The sequence below is a fragment of the Sus scrofa genome, chromosome 1 (genome assembly GCF_054392235.1).
Source record: "Sus scrofa isolate SSC_HxYL_T2T_F1_AM1 chromosome 1, Sscrofa_HxYL_maternal_Yorkshire_Landrace_v2.0, whole genome shotgun sequence".
NCBI classification, from domain to species: domain Eukaryota; kingdom Metazoa; phylum Chordata; class Mammalia; order Artiodactyla; family Suidae; genus Sus; species Sus scrofa.
In genome coordinates, this window is record NC_139383.1 from 21,139,187 (window position 1) to 21,156,833 (window position 17,647).

At 40.8% G+C, this 17,647-nt stretch overlaps 1 long non-coding RNA gene and 1 other non-coding gene across 2 annotated transcripts; one reads left to right on the forward strand and one right to left on the reverse strand.

Annotated features, from left to right (window-relative positions):
- Positions 1 to 12,227: 12,227 nt before the first annotated feature.
- On the forward strand, positions 12,228 to 15,222 carry LOC146405967 (uncharacterized). Its single transcript, XR_014845118.1, has 2 exons — positions 12,228 to 12,733; positions 13,176 to 15,222. It is a non-coding gene; the product is annotated as an uncharacterized LOC146405967 (long non-coding RNA).
- TRNAL-UAA (transfer RNA leucine (anticodon UAA)) lies at positions 12,356 to 12,438 on the reverse strand. Its single transcript has one exon. It is a non-coding gene; the product is annotated as a tRNA-Leu (tRNA).
- Positions 15,223 to 17,647: the final 2,425 nt, after the last annotated feature.

The following is a 17,647-nucleotide window of genomic DNA, read 5'->3' on the forward strand; positions in this document are numbered from 1 at the left end:
ATGAATCTGACTAGGAACCAAGAGGTTGCAGGTTCGATCCCTGGCCTTGCTCAGTGGGTTAAGGATCCGGCATTGCTGTGAGCTGTGGTGTAGGCTGCAGATGTGGCTCGGATCCTGCATTGCTGTGGCTCTGGCATAGGCCGGCGGCTACAGCTCTGATTAGACCCCTAGCCTGGAAACCTCCGTATGCCGTGGGTGTGGCCCTAGAAAAGGCAAAAAAAAAAAAAAAAGAAGGAGAATACCATTCATATTATGGAGGTCCCAGAAGGGGAAGAGAGAGAGAGAAAGGGCCATAAAAATTATTTGAACAAATATTTGCTGAAAATTTCCCTCATCTAGTGAAGGAAACAGACATCCAGGCCCAGGAAGCTCAGAAAGTTCCAAATAAGATGAACCCAAAGAGACACACACCAAGACACATTATACTTAAGATGGTGAAATTTAAGATAAAAAGCAAATCCTAAAAGCAGCAAAGAGAAAAACAACTTGTTATATACAAGGGAACCCCCATAAGACTATTAGCAGATTTTTCAGCAGAAACTTTATAGGCCAGAAGGGAGTGGCATGACTTATTTGAAGTGTTGAAAGGAAAAAAAAAAATTCAACCAAGAATTCTTTGCCCAGCAAGGTTATCATTCTGAACTGAAGGAGAGACCAACAGTTTCCCAGAGAAGCAAAAGCTAAAGGAGTACATCACCATTAATCAGGCCCTAAAAGAAATAGCTTAAGCTGAAAAAAGAAATGGCATTAATTAATAATAAGAAAACATATGAAAGTAAAAATCTCACTGAAAAGGGAAAATATATAATAAAAGCAGTGGATCAATCACTTATACAGCAAGCATAAAGGGTAAAAGATAAGAATAGTAAAATTAACTAAAATGCAACAATTAGTTAAGGGGTACATTATAAAAAAGATGTAAAATGTGTCACCAAAAGTATAAAATGGGGGTGAGGAGATAAAAAGATAAAACTTAGGAATGTGTTCAAATTTAAGTTGCTACCAACTTAAAACAGGCTACTATTTACATAGTATGTTATGTGTGAACCTCACAGTAATCACCTATAAAAAGAAAAAACCTATAGTAAATACCAATGAAAACGAAAAAGGAATCTAAACACAATGCTAAAGAAAACCACCAAAACACAAGGGAAGAGAGAAAGAGAAGAAAGGAACACAGAGGAACTACAAAAACAGTCAGAAAACAATTAAAAAATAAATATACATGTCAATAAGAATATTATGTAAACGGACTAAATTTGACAATCAAAAGACACAGAGTGGCAAAAGCAATACCCATCTATCTGCTACCTATAAGGGACTCGCTTCAGAAGAAAGGACACACACAGACTGAAGTGAAGGGATTGAAAAAGATATTCATGCATGTGAAAATGAAAAGAAGGCTGGAGTAGCTATACTCATATCAGACACAATAAACTTGAAAACAAAGATTGTAATAAAAGATTAAGGGCACTATATAATAATAAACCAGCCAATCCAGCAAGAAGATATAACATTTGTAAATGTACATGCACCCAACAGAGAAGCCCAATATATATGTATATAAAGCAAATATTGATGGGTTTAAAGGGAGAAAATGAAAGCAATACAGTAATAGTATGAAACTTTAACACCCCACTTACATCAATGGATAGTTAAACCAGACAGGAAATCAATAAGGAAACCTCAGACTTATATAACACATTAGATCAGAAAAATTTAATAGAGATGTACAGAATCTTCCATCAAAAAGCAGCAGGTATACATTCTTCTCAAGGGCTCATGGAATATCATCCAGGACCCATCATATGTTAGGTCAAAATTAAGTCTCAATAAATACAAGAAGACTGAAATCATATCAAGCATCTTCTCTGACCACAATGGTATGAAACTAGAAGCCAGTCACAAGAAAAAATGGGAAAAACCACAAAAATATGGAGATTAAACATGTTACCGAATACTAATGGGTCACTGAAGAAATCAAAGGAGAAATTAAAAAATACCTAGAAACAAATGAAAACAGAAATAAAACATACCAAAATCTATGGGATGCAGGAAAAGTGGTTCTAAGAGGGAAATTCACAGCAATACAGGCCTACCTTAAGAGACTATAAAAATCCTAAATAAACAATCTAAAACTTTATACCAAAGGAACTAGAAGAACAAATGAAGCCCAAAATTAGTAAAAGGAAGGAAATAATAAAGATCAAACCAGAAATAAATGAGAGACTAAGGAAACAATGGAAAAGATAAATGAAACTAAGATGTGGTTCATTGAAAAGATAAACAAAATTGACAAACCTTTAGCTAGAGTCATCAAGAAAAAAAGAGAGAGGACCCAAATAAAATCAGGAATGAAAGAGAAGTTACAATCGATACAACAGAAATACAAAAAAATCATACGAGACAACTATGAACAACTACACATCATCAGATTGGACAAGCTAGAAGAGCTGAATAAATTTCGAGAAATACACAATCTTGCAAGAATTATGAAGAAACATAATCTGAACAGAACAATTATTGGTGAGAAGAATGAAACAGTAATCAGAAAAAAATCTCTCAAGTTAAAAATAGACCAGCACTGATGGCTTCACTGGCCAATTTTACCAAATATTCAAAGAAGATTTAACACCTATCATTCGTAAACTCTTCCAAAAATTGAAAGACAAGGGCAACCTTCTAAAGACATTTTACAAAGCCAGCATTACTCTGATCCCAAATCCAGACAAGGACACCGCATATACAAAAAAGGGAAATTACAGGCCAATATCCTTGATGAACATAAATGCAAAAATCCTCAACAAAATAATAGCTAATGGAATTCAATAATACATTAAAAGGATGATATACAAAAGACCAAGTGGGATTTATTCCAAAGATGCAAGAATGTTTCAAACTGCAAATAAATAAGTGTAAAACATCACATTAATAATCATTACATAGAATCATCTATTCAATAGATGCAGAAAAATCATTTGACAAAATTCAACATGCATTTAGATTAAAAACTCTCAATGAAGTGGGCATACAAGGAATGTACCTCAATATAATAAAGGCCATATATGACAAACCCACAGCTAACATTATATCAGTGGTGACAAGCTAAAAGATTTTCCTCTAAGATAAGGAACAAGACAAAGATATCCACTCTTGCCACTTCCACTCAACTTAGTATTAGAAGTCCTAACATACTGCAATTAGGCAAGAAAAAGAAATAAAGGGCATCCAAATTGGAAAGAAAATGGTAAAACTGTCACTGTTGGCAGATGACATGACTCTATACAGAGCGAACCTTAAGGACGTCACACACACACAAAAAAACCCTGTTAGAACCAATAAATGAATTCTGTAATGTCACAGGATACAAAATCAATATGCAGAAATCTGTAGCATTTCTATACACTTAGAACAAACTACTAGAAAGAGGAATTAAGAAAACAATCAGGAGTTCCCGTCATGGCTCAGTGGTTAACGAATCTGACTAAGAACCATGAGGTTGCGGGTTCAATCCCTGTCCTTGCTCAGTGGGTTAAGGATCTGGCGTTGCCGTGAGTTGTGGTGTAGGTTACAGATGCGGCTCAGATCCTGCATTGCTGTGGCTCTGGTGTAGGCCAGTGGCTTTGGCTCCAATTAGACCCCTAGCCTGGGAACCTCCATGTGCTGCAGGAGCAACCCAAGAAATGGGAAAAAGACAAAAAAAAAAAAAAAAAAGACAAAAAAAAAAAGAAAACAATTACATCAAAACAAATAAGGTACCTAGGAAAAAATTTGCCTTTTTTTTTTTTTTCTTTAGGGCCATACCCACAGCATGTGGAGGATCCCAGGCTAGGGGTCCAATTGAAGCTGTAGCCACCAACCTAGGCCAGAGCCACAGCAAATCGGGATCCAAGCCACATGTGCAATCTGCACCACCATTCACAGCAACGCCAGATCCTTAACCCACTGAACCAGGCCAGGGATCGAACCCGCATCCCCACGGATACTAGTCAGGTTCATTAACTGGTGAGCCATACCTAGGGAACTCCCATACCTAGGAAAAAAATTAACCAATGGGGTAAAATGCACTGAAAACTATAAGACAGTGATGAATAAACTGAAGATGATACAAACATATGGAAAGAAATACCACGTTCATGGATTGTAAGAATATTGTTAAAATGTCCATATAACCCAAAACGACCTACAGATTCAATGCAATCCCTACCAAAATGTCAACGGCATATTTCAGAGAAGTAGAAAGAATAATTCTAGACATTGTATGGAACCACAAAAGATCCCAATTAGCCAAAACAATCTTGAGAAAAAAGAACAAAGCTAGAGGTATCACACTCCCTGGTTTTCAAACTATCCTATAAAGCCATAATAATTAAAACAGTAAGGTACTGGCACAAAACAGACACAAAGATGAATAGAACAGAACCGAAAATCCAGAAATAAATCCACACACATATGGACAACTAATTTATGACTAAGGAGCAAAGAACATATAAATGGAGAAAGAATAAACTCTTCAATAAATGGTGTTGTGAAAACTGAATAGCCACATGCAAAAAATGAAACTAGACCAGTCTTACATCCTACACCAAATTACCTTGAAATGGATTAAATGTAAGACCTGAAAACATAAAAAATTCCTAGAAGAAAAGATAGACAGTAACCTCACTGACTCAGTCTTAGTGATGTTCCTGTGGATCTGATTCCAAAGGCAAGGGAAACAAAAGCAAAAATAAACAAATGGGACTACATCAAACTAAAGTGCTTCTGCACAGCAAAGGAAACCATTATCAAAATGAAAGGGCAGCCTACAAAACTGGAGAAAATATTTGCAAATCATATATCCAGTAAGGGGTTAATATCCAAAATATATAAAAATCTCATATAACTCAACAACAAAAACAAACATACTGATTTTAAAATAGGCAGAAGATCTGAACAGACATTTTCCAAAAGACATAAAGTTGGCCAACAGGCACATGAAAAGATACTCAACATCACTAGTTGTTAGGAAAATAAAAATCAAAACCACAATGTGATGTCACCTCACATGTTAGAATGGCTACCATAGAAAAGAAAGAAATAGTAAATGATGGTGAGAATGTGGAGAAAAAGAACCCTCATAAACTGTTGGTAGAACTATAAACCGCTGCAATCATTCAGGAAAAAAAATAGAAATTCCTCAAAAAATTAAAAATTGTGTAACCCAGCAATTTCACGTCTGGGTATTTATCCAAAGAACACAAAAAACACTAATTCAAAAAGACATAAGCCACCCTGTGTTCATTGCAGCATTATTTACAATAGTCAAGATATAGAAACAAAGTTTCCAATGATGAATGAAGAAGATATATGTATGTATATACACACACACACAATAGACTAAACCTTAACCATTAAAAAAAGAACAAGAGACTTCCCACTGTGGCTCAGCAGTAACCCCACTAGTATCCATAAGGATGTAAATTTGATCCCTGGCCCCTGCTCAGTGGATTAAGGATCTGGCATTGCTGCAAGATGCGGTATAGGTCACAAACGCAGCTTGGATATGGTGTTGCTGTTGCTGTGGGGTCGGCCAGCATCTGTAGCTCCTAACCCGGGAATCTCCGTATGCTGTGGGTGTGGTCCTAAAAAGACAAAAAAAACAAAAACAAAAAAACAAACCGCCCTTTGCGACAACATGGATGTTTTAATAATCGGAGGCATTATGCTAAATAGAATGTCAGAAAGATAAATACTTTTTAATTGCACATATATGCAGAATCTTAAAAAACAAAATAAAACCAGACTCACAGATAAGATTAGTGGTTACCAGAGGGGAGAGGGCCTGGGGGGCTGGGGGCAAACAGATGAAGGGGGTCAACTGTATGATGATGGAATATTAATATATATGTGATGGTGATCACTTCATAGTGCAAACAGATGTCAAATTATAATGCCGTACATCGGAAACTTACATATTAAAACAAACAGGAGTTCCCGTCGTGGCGCAGTGGTTAACGAATCCGACTAGGAACCATGAGGTCGCGGGTTCGGTCCCTGCCCTTGCTCAGTGGGTTAATGATCCGGCGTTGCCGTGAGCTGTGGTGTAGGTTGCAGACGCGGCTCGGATCCTGCGTTGCTGGGGCTCTGGCGTAGGCCAGTGGCTACAGCTCCGATTCAACCCCTAGCCTGGGAACCTCCATATGCCGAGGAAGCGGCCCAAGAGATAGCAACAACAAAACAACAACAAAACAACAACAACAACAAAAAAAGACAACAACAAAAAAAAGACAATAAAACAAACAAATTTGGGCCACCTGACTCTTAATCAGTTCTGTGTTGCCACTTAGGACCTAGGCTGCATATTTCACAATTTACATGTACTCGTATGTTTACACATAAAGGAGACTGGAATTGAGACAAATATTTGATACTTTTTTCTTTATTTAAATTTTAGTTTATGATTTTTATTTTTTCCATTATAGCTGATTTACCTTAATAATCTACTTTTTCAATGCAATTTTAAACGTTACCTTAGTGAACTGCTAGCCTCACTACACTGCATTAATAAAACAAATGACTGAAAATACAACTTAGATCCAAAGATAAATTTGAGACCTGAATTGCACGAGTACATTCATGAACTACTTGGGTGACAAAAACGATACAAATGATTCCTGAACTACTCAAGTGTTTTCCTCTGTGGGCTTCTAAATCTTCATTTTCCTCATCAGCAAGGTCCACACCAACAGAAGAAAGAGAAAGAGTAGAAGAAGGGGGAAAAAAGTGTGAGAATGCCTGAACCCACACTATCCTAGCTATACTAACTATACTTTCTTATTTTCTGTGTTCTTGATGCTCTGGCATCTGGGGCCTTGCTGACCAGGGAGGGACTGCTCCTCCCAGTGTGAGATAACTCCTGGAAACACCAGAAAACTCAGGGCAGCCCCTTCATTCCAGAGCCTGCTGAAATTACTCAAACTAGCCAATCAGCCTGTTGGCCGTGCCTTATCCATCCCACCTGTGAAAACCACAATAAAGCTTCTTGCTCTTGCTTTTCCCTTTCTCCCTCTGCCTCCTGATCGACCCCGGTTCTTCCCTACATGGTGCGCTGGGACTCTTGTTTCCAGGGATCTGTGAGTATAAAAACATTCTTACCTCATGACATTCTGCATGTCTTACCACATCTGACTTCAAGACACATATCCTAAATGAAGACTAGCATGTGTACAATAAACAGGATGGACTGTGAAATATACTCATTGGATTTCAACGTTGCTCATTAGAAATAAGCATTTCTATAGCTCATACAATGCACAGACACTTTGTTAGACAGTTGCCATTTCACCTCAGTAAGGACCCAGTGTAATCATTCCTTCTCTGCCAAGCACTCTGATAAGTGGTTCAGAGATATCAAAATCAATTTGGATAAAAATGAAACCAGGTGGTTCGCAAGAGCCTTGCTTATTAGGTTTAGGATCCGGGGTTGCTGTGAGCTGTGGTGTGGGTTGCAGAGGAGGCTTGGATCCCGTGTTGCTGTGGCTCTGGTATAGACTGGAGGCTACAGCTCCAAATGGACCCCTAGCCTGGGAACCTCCATATGCCGAGGGTGTGGCCCTAAAAAGACTGGGGAAAAAAAAAAAAATCTCCAAGTTCCAACTTGCTACTAAGGACGAAGAAAGCTTCCTGCTCAGGATTTCTAAAATCGGACACAACTTCTGTGTTTTAAAGCTGATAACTAATCCAAATTTCTATTCTTCTTTAACTTCACAATGAGTTTTGGAGTTTGAAAGAAACAAAGATGATGGATATGATGAGGAAATGCATACAATTAAAATTATAGCTCATGTGAGTTGGGTCAGTGATTTGGAATACTTTTCAATGGCAGATATTTCGTAACTGATTCAAAAAGGTCAATTTACAGGCTGGATTACACATATCCTTAACATGCTCCTAAACACAGTAATTGTGAATCAGAATTTTACAGTCAGAATAAGACAGACAGTATTTAACAAATAAATTTGTCTCAAATTAACCAGTAGATGTCACTATTTAAATGTATTGGCCAGGAGTTCCCATCGTGGCGCAGTGGTTAACGAATCCGACTAGGAACCATGAGGTTGCGGGTTCGGTCCCTGCCCTTGCTCAGTGGGTTAACGATCCGGCGTTGCCGTGAGCTGTAGTGTAGGTTGCAGACGCGGCTCGGATCCTGCGTTGCTGTGGCTCTGGCGTAGGCCGGCGGCTACAGCTCCGATTCGACCCCTAGCCTGGGAACCTCCATATGCCGCGGAAGCGGTCCAAGAAATAGCAAAAAAAAAAAAAAAAAAAAAAAAAAAAAAAAAAAAAAAAAATAAATGTATTGGCCAGTTTTCCTACAGAGTTCTGCATAAAGTCCAAGAGAAAAAAAATCATGTGGAATAACCTAAAACATGCTTATAAATCCAAACTCATTTATAGTTCAACTTAGTGACTTAATTTCTTGATGTTAAAATAATCATTGGAAAATCATTCTTAGTAGTGGTATACCGACAAAGGATTCAAATTTAAATTCTAAATTTTTTTAAGATTTTCAATCTAAAGAATCTAACATAACAGATCTACTTCTCAAGGAAAAGTAAAAATCTTGCTACATTTTTGGACACGATTTCAATTTTTAAGAACTACCCATATCCTCTAGCTATGTAATTTTGTGTGAAAGAAAACATTACCCTTTACATGTATGAAGGAAAATTGTGTCTAACTGTCCCTATCACATAGGTATAATGGGTCTGGGTGTGTGATAGTGTCTGTCGAATATGAATGTCTTCTACATATGCATGTAGAAGTGTTTTGAAAAACTGCAAAGTGGTCTACACATGCAAGGTAAGATTTCTACCTGTTTGCACAGTGCAGTTCTAGTGTACTTTCTACAAAAGATGGCTCCAGAAAAGGGAAGAGAACTCAGTTATGAAACACCCACTTTCATGAGAAGACTATTACAGCTTCACAACCACTTTGTGGAAATTAATATTATTTCCCCATTTGCTGAAATGAAGAAAGAAGGCTGATTGATAACCTGGGAAAGTCGATGAGTTTCTCTGACCCCAAAGCCTGGGTTCTTCCTCCTGAGTTGTCATGATAGATAGGTAAGTTCATAAACTGAATCACATTTTCACATTTATTTTCATTTTTTGGTCTTTTTAGGGCCACACCCTCAGCATATGGATGTTTCCAGGCTAGGGGTTGAATCGGACCTACACCACAGCCACAGCCAGGCCAGATCCAAGCCACTTCTGCAACCTACACACAGCTCGTGGCAAGGCTGGATCCTTAACCCACTGAGGGAGGCCAGGGATCAAACCTGAATCCTCATGAATACTAGTAGGGTTCATCACAGCTGAGCCACAATGGGAAGTCCTGATTCATTCTTAGAGTTGGCTGGATTAAATTAAAATGCACTTAGTGAATCCTGCGAGCCAGAGAAAATCAATGGTAGAACATTTTGTAAAGGATACAGTAAAGCAAAAGATTTCATCAAAACTGGCACATGAAGATGGCAGTTAAGTAGGCCAGATATGTTGATCAAAAACTTTCGATTCGGTGCCCTAAGATCCATCAGATAGATTCTCTTGTTTCCAGACCCACAGCTGTCAGACGTCATTTCATCCCCTTATGTGGCATCTCAGTTATCTGTCAGAATTTTAATAAGACCAAGAAGCATACTGGCTGGTCTTTTACCATCTCTACCAGCTCATCACAGTAGCAGCTTACTATTGACTAGAGGCTTGATTTACGATATTTCATTTTAAAGGAACAAAGTAAAAATCTGCACTCTTTGGCTGATTCTTGGAAGTATTGTTCCCTATTTGCACTTGAACATATTAATACAAACAAATTAGCAAGAGTCCTTCCGTTCAGACTGGAAAGGCTTCAAGTCAATATTGTTCCTCCCCTTGCTCAGCTTTTAAGGAGGAACAGAGACATAGACTGAGCTCTTCTAACTGGCTATTGACTGAATTAAACCATTTTCCTAAAAAAAAATATTTTCTGCAATTCAACATGCCCCCCTGTCCAGAGCAGATATTCCATACCAATAGAGACACATACTTTCAAATGCAACATTTATCAGGTTGCTTCTTGTTTTGGATCTTTTGGTGGACTCCAGGCACCATACTTACCATGGTTTCAAGGTAATTTCCTCCACCTGTATCTCTCCCACTCTTTTCTGTCCTTTCCTGAGCCTGCTCCACTTTCTTCCGTTCTCAACTAAAGCTCACTCTCTGGGAAAGAGTTAGGGCTTCTGGAACTGTTCCTTTAGCTCCCTGGGTATAATTCATATCTTCTCATTATAAATGCAGTTTATTAAAATCTCTATCCTTCACTATCTAAGCTCCTTGAGGGAGAGGCTGGCTTATTTATCTGCATATCTCAAGTGTCTAACAGTGACTGGCTCATAGCCAGTTCTTGGTGCTGGCAGGATGCTTATTTCTAAACTGTTTAGACATGCTTTCTTTTTCTCCTTCCTCCCCTTCCCTTCTTGAACAATTCAATTCTAAATCCATTAGATTGGCCCAAGCAAAGTAGCTGTAACAGGGGATGGGGGTGCGTGGGAGGTAATTTGGGGAGTTACAAATATGGATAGAAAAACCAGAACAAAATTTGTAGTGTTGGATCAGAATTAGAGGTATTGGCATGAACGCCTACATCTAAGTAGATAATACAGGTGTGTATACAAACACACACACACACTCCCTAATTCTGTCCACTGAGAGAGAGACTGAGAACAGTAACTCATCAAAACCAATGAGCACACCTAGCACTGAGATCTTGGTTTCTAACCATCATTCTCCACTAAAGGAAACAGGAGTTCTTTTCAAAATGTCTGATTCTAGGGCTGGGTCAGAAAGACCCAGCATGGAATAGCTTGGACTAGGAAGTAAGGAAGGGCTAAAAAATGATGAAAACTTGTCAAAAGTCAACTTGAATAGACTCCCACTGGCCAAATCTGGGACCCTTTGAGCATCAAAATGAGTGATTATAAAATGAACTGTAACCATTAATTAAAATAGGCCACCCTGAAAGCACAATTACATGACTTATGATTCCATAAATAACTCAATAAAATGCAGTTTGATGAGTAATGGGCTATTTACATAGCTTCAAAGCATTTCCCCATAAAAAATATGCATTAATCACAAAAGGTAACTCCAGTGGAGAAGCCTGGCAGCGAAGCCTACTCAAATGAATTAAGATCAGTAACAGGACACACCAAAAGCATACCACCTGAGAGGAGGCATGCAGAGTCACTTCTGGGATAGCCTGCTTTATAGGCATAACCTGAATCTAATTAAGAGGAAACACTGAACAAACCCAAATTGAAAAAAAGCTGTTCTACAAAATGATGAACCTGTAATCTTCACAAGTATCAAAATCAGGAAAGGCAGGAGAGACTAAGGAATCCTTCCAGATTGAAGAAGCCTAAGACTCTGAACAAGAGCCTTTTACTTTAAAGGACAACTGGTGATTAAATGGGACCTAGGACTCGATTAGATGGTAAATTATCAACGTTAATTTCCTGATTTTAACGGTTGTACTGGAGCATCTATTTCGTATTTTACTTTCAGATGATTTTTTTTTTAGAAAGGTTCTTTGCAGTGTACATGCAACTTTTTTCTCCTATAGGTTTTAGATTACTTTCGCTTTTTAAAAGTATCAGAAAAAACCCCAAAAAAACAAAAATCCCAAACCAGACCATGCCATTAGTATTTTACAATTCTTAGCCAATTAAAAATTAGGCTTGGGATGAAAATGCCGTAAAATCGGTTTGTAATGATCTTTGTACAACTATAAATGTAATAAAATTCATTGAGTAATTAAAAAATAAAAATGATCAAAAAATTAGAGTTCATTTTGTAGCTATGACGCATATTGTCTCCGTCTTCATGGATTTAATGGAAGAATTGTGTTCATACAATTACTTTTGGCCAAAAAAAAGGGGGAAAAGCTAGAGTTTTAATTGTGACTTTTCTGCGGAGGGAGTTTTCTAACTACAAGGCCAAATCACAAGCTCCCTTCCTGCCCAGCGGGCTGCCTCCTTGCAAGCGAGGGAACTGAGCCCTTCTGCGCTAGCTACCGCCAGAATCCCAGCCCCGCCCGGGCCCCCCCGAAGCTGTGGACCCCGCGCCCCACCCCCCCACTCCCGCGCACGCCGCCCTGGGACAGCGCCCGCGCCCCACGCCCAACCCCGCCCCCTGCGGCGCCCCTGGCTTGTGCGAAGTGGCCTGTAGGGGTTGCGCCTTTCTGAGACAGGATTCCCAAATCCGAGGCGTGGTGTGCTGGGAGAAATTTATATCTAAAAAGTAAAGTTTTAATGAAGAAAGACGGGAAAAAGCACATCTACCAGGAGTGGGGTTCGAACCCACGCGGACATATGTCCATTGGATCTTAAGTCCAACGCCTTAACCACTCGGCCATCCTGGTGCAGGCGAACGATCTTTCTTCCGTGCTTCCTACAAGCTGTACTCCACCGTCCTGCTCGCACCCTCCCTCAGGAATGCCGAGGGGCCTTCGCCGCCGCTCCCTCAGTTCTCCCAACGCGCTCCGGGGAGGCCTCCCCGCCGGAGCCTCTGTCTCCCACCGCCGCTCACTGTTGCCCCCGGCCCGCCGCGGCTGCGAGGGCAACTGCAGCCGAGCTCGGTGCGCCGGCGGCGGCGGCGCGGCCTGGCTGCTCGCTCAGGCGCGACGCCGGCCCAGCCACTCAGCTTTCGGTTTCGAGGTGCGCGGGCGCGGGAAACAAGCTAGTAAACCTCTGGATTCCAAAGAGCGCGTTTTGGAGGCGCCCGGGACTCGTGGCGGGGCTGGGGTGCGGCCCAGAGAGCGGCGTTTGGTTTGTTTTATTCAAGGAATGAGTTGCATGGGCCGCAGTAGAGCTCTTGGGCCCCGGTATCCGCGGGCCGCTTTTCTTAAGTCACAGGAGAAGGGAGCGTTGTAACAACGTGTGTGTCTATACTGCGCCCACACGTGCAGGGAATGAATGTGGCATAATTCGCCCTCCCCTCTGGCTGTTGTCACCCCTCAGTTGCTGTGCAGGGGCCTCCTCTTTGCTCTCAGACCCACCCGTGCACCTAGACGTGTGTGTTCTCTTAACTGTGCTGCAATACTTTCCTTCCTTCCTGGGCCCCAGAGATTTCACTTCGTCCCATCTCTTCCTTTTCCAGGGCTTTCCCTCCCGCCACCCAGGACCTGGAGTCCCCCACAGAGCCGAGGCGCCTGTGTTCTAGAGCTTCAGGAGCTTGGGGACTGAGCCACCATCTGGCAGTCACGCCCTTGTTCAGACAGTGCAGGCGGCTGCCTTAGACCGAGAACTTCCGTCAGCCTGGAGACTGTACACATTCACGTCATCAGCTGGCTCCTCACCCACTGGGTCACATCGTAAGACACCCATTGCCCTGCCACCTCCTGGACGCCTGTGATCCCTGGGAACATTGCCATGACCTGTGGAGGCCTCACCCCGCCTGCTGCCCTGGTTCTCTGAGTTCCAGGCAAGCACATGGACCGCCCCTGAGAGAGCTCCTGGGGATAATAAATGGTGCAATGGCCCCGTACCCACTTTGCCACATAATGGTGTCAGGGGTCTGCAGCTGGTGTCTGCATCGCTGCCTTAACACCATCCCTCCGGCTAAGTGGGAGGCCTGGTGAGAGAAGGGGAACTTGGACCCTGCCAGGGCCTAGTGGCATTCATGTGGTGACACAGGATCTCTCTCTCTCTGTCTGTCTCACACACACAAACTGCTTACCATCTCCATCTAGGAGGCTAAGTTCTGACTGAACACTAGGAAACAGGCCTCAAAATGAAGAAAGTTCCAAAAGTGTGTTTAAAAGATGCTGGCAACTGCAAGGCATGACAAATATCCACTTGAATGTTGGAACAAAATGTGAAAAGCAATGTGCAATGGTGTTTGTTAGAACTGACAATATTAGAGAGCAGGTGACAATATTAAGACAGATTTTATAACACTGAAATGGCCTCAAGTTCAGGAAATTGCACTTACATACTTCTTAGGAGAAAAGGTCTCTTTTTAAACTGTTTTTCACTGTGTGTATTTAAACCATGATATTCTTTATGCATTCTATGGTGGTTTGAAAAAAATAGGTCCACAACTGCTTTGATTCACCTTCCTTCAAGAGATGGAGCCTAACTCCCTTCCCTGCAATGTGGACTGGATCTAGCGGCTCATTGCGCAGGCATAGAATGAAACAGAAGAGATAGTATTCCAAGGCTAGGTCATCAAAAGGCACTGTTGCTATCAGCTTCATTTCTCTCTTTGGATCCTTCCCCCTGGAGGAAACCAGCTGCCATGTCCTGAGCAGCCTTCTGAGAAGCCCTTGTGGTGAAGAGCAGCCAGCAAAGGCCTGAGGTCCCAGCCCTGCCAAGCCTTTGGGTGGCTGTAGCGCAGGCCAGTGTCTTGACTACAACCTCTTGAGAGACCCTGAATAGGAACCACTCAGCCCTGAGTTCCTGACCCTCAGAAACTAGGTTAAGTTAGTATTTATATTTTAGGCTGTTAATTTTGTATTATTTTTCTGTCCCTATTGGGAACAAATACATTTACTAGTCAAAGGTAGTTTCTCCAGCTTTGACAATGTATTCACAGGCGTATATTTTATTTCCATATGAAATATTTTGAAAGAATAATCTTGCTGACCCTTTTGGTAACATTGAACTTTCCTTCCTCCATTTGCTTTCAAACTCTTGAAGAGAACTGCCTCAACTTTCCAACTCCACTCATTTACTTTTCCCCAGAATCCTCTACTGCGTGGCTTCTACCCTTACTCTTCTATCTTTTCGGAATGAAACTATCTTTACTAAAACAGATTCAAATTGTGAAAGCCGTATGAAGTTCAAACAATATAGAAGTGAATAAAGTAGAATGCATAGCCCCTTTCCACAACCCCTTCAATTCCAGTCATGCTAAATTGGGACCCCTTGTCCCTTAAAGATGCTAAGCCATTTTCTGTCTCTCTCTGCCAGCTTTCTGCCCAACTCCCCTTCAAGGCCCAGCAGAAACCCTCCCCTCCCGCCACACACACAATTGTAAAGTGGAGTAAATACAAGTTACACTTACCTGCAAATATGAGTGTATGAAACTTAGGAAGTTCACCAAGGTAGACTTTAGGAGTATCCTTATCACTCTGCCACATCTTATTTACTCTAATAAAATAAAGTATGTGATGAAATTAGGATAACATTAAAGTGTGTGATAATATATTCTTGGTGATATAATTTTCTAAGTTATAGAGTTTAAATTTTTTGTCTAAAATCTCATGAAATACACATTGCTTCCATGTTAAGCAGTGTATAAATTATTTTTGTCCATAATTAAGGGTTGTTATGACAGCAATGATTTTTCTATAGGTGAACCAAGAGACAGCAGGATGTCAATGTAAAGATCTTATTTAGACCATGGAGTTAATAGATGTAGTTCAAATTCTAATTTTTTCCAAGCAGAGTAGGCAATATACTTAACATCTTAAGTCTCAATTTCCTCATTTATAAAGTGGGCATACGAATACCTACCTCAGATAACTGTTGTGAGAATTAAGTGGAAAAAGTCTGTCAAGTATCTAGCGGGGTGCTTGGCTGGAGCAGAGTTCCTGTGATAGTCAAAGCTGCTTTTCCAATGGCCCATCCCAATTTGATGATTTCAAGAAAGGTAGACTCCGCCCCCTGCCCCAGGGATGAGTCATTATTGGTTTTTTGCCAATAATTGGTCTGAGGCAGGGATAAGGGGGAGAAGCGTAAGTGATCTAGTTCTGGCCAGTGGGAAATAAGGGAAAGTTGGCTGGGGCTTCTGAAAAAGGTATATCTTTCTGAATTAAAAAAAAAAAAGAAGAGTTTCTGTTGTGGCTCAGAGGACCCGAGTCCTCTGTCTACGAGTGTTTGATCCCTGCCTCAATCAGTGAGTTAAGGATCCAGCATGGCTGCAAGTTGCATGTGGGTCTCAGATGCAGCTGGGATCTGGGGTTGCCATGGCGTAGGCCAGCAGCTGTAGCTCTGATTTGACCCCTGGTCTGGAAACTTCCATATGCTGTGGGTGTGGCCATTAAAAAAAAAAAAAGTCTCGGGAAGTGAAAGCTTGTACTATTCCTTCCCTTTTTCTTCCTGCCTTCAATGAGATGGTGTGAGATAAAGTTGTGATGGTGTGAGTTGTGTTAGTGTCTTGTGGCAAGGGGACAAGCCTATGGATAAGCAGCTAACAGCCAAAGATATCAAAAGAGTAAGTTCGAAAGAAACTGCCCTTAAAGACCTTAATGAGCCACAGCTAACCAGAAACCACTTACCTCCAATCTGCCTGCTTTGTGAGATAATTAACACGTCTTTGTATATAAGCCATTGGTTCACAAAGCATCAGGATCACCTGGGAACTTGGAAATGAAGTCTCAGGCTCCGCCCCATCTTCTTGAATCTCTATCTCAGAATTGGCTAATTGTGAGGCATGCTCCTATTTTAGTGGCCCTTTTATTACAGTAAGATTACTGCCAACACAGTCCTAAGAGCTCAGATGGTATGTGTAGAATAGATGAAAGATTCTACAGTATTCCCCAGAGATTGCTTTCTTGGCTGATTTTTCCATTATGGGCTTGATTCCTTATCAATTATCTCTTTCCCCAGGTCAGCCTATTTCCTGAGGGTGCCCTTGCTGTCTTTCTGTATCTAAGTAAATACACACATTCTTGTGTGGAACCCTGAAGCCGCTTCTGCTCAGGTGTATTTTGTCTTTGATAGAAACTTCACTTTCACTTTAGCAGAAATCTCTCACTTCTTAGCATCATCCTAACACTCTTTTATTTCAACATCAAACTCTGCAACTTCCAGCTTACTTTAAATTTTTTTAAAGTATAGTAGATTTACAGTGTTCTGCCAATTTCTTCTATACAGCAAAGTGACTCACACACATATAATACACACACATATATATAATATATATATTCTTTTTAATATTCTTTGCCATCATGGTCTATCCCAGGAGATTGGATATAGTTCCCTGTGCTATGCAGTAGGACCCAGCTTTTAAACTTTCAAACCCCTTTCTTGTCTCAGTAATGAGAAAAAAATGGCCATATCACGTATTTTCAGAATATTATCACTAAACACCATCAACACAAGGACATATTTTTTCATCTGAAGGGGAGAATGGGCAGCATTCTGTTTGCTTACATTGGGGATTATTAAATACTTTCCAGGCACTTTCAGATACCTGCTTGTGCTATTCTTCTGGATTTCAAAGAACAGAGTTGGTGGCTGAGTATGTGTATGAGGTCAGCCAACCCTGATTCTGCTGAAATTGTGGTGAGGCTCTTTCAGACAGCTCTGGGCCACAGGTACCATGCAAAGAGATGAAAGGTTGCTAGGACATACTTAATTTTGGCCCAAACTTGTGCACATGTTTTTTTACCTACGTAAGTTGCCTGGAACCAGCTTCTTGCAGGCCTGTTGTCCCAGCATAATTTTTAATAGCTCCTCCTTTCACTTTTCACAAGTGCCTGAGTTTGGGTAATAAATTCTCTGGTCACCCAACATGTATATGATGTATAGTTTGGGTGTCCCCTTGTATGACATTTTATAAGTTCACCCTGCCCTTTACTATCTAGCCAGTTTAGTCTGAGTCTCCATCCTGATGGCTGCAGG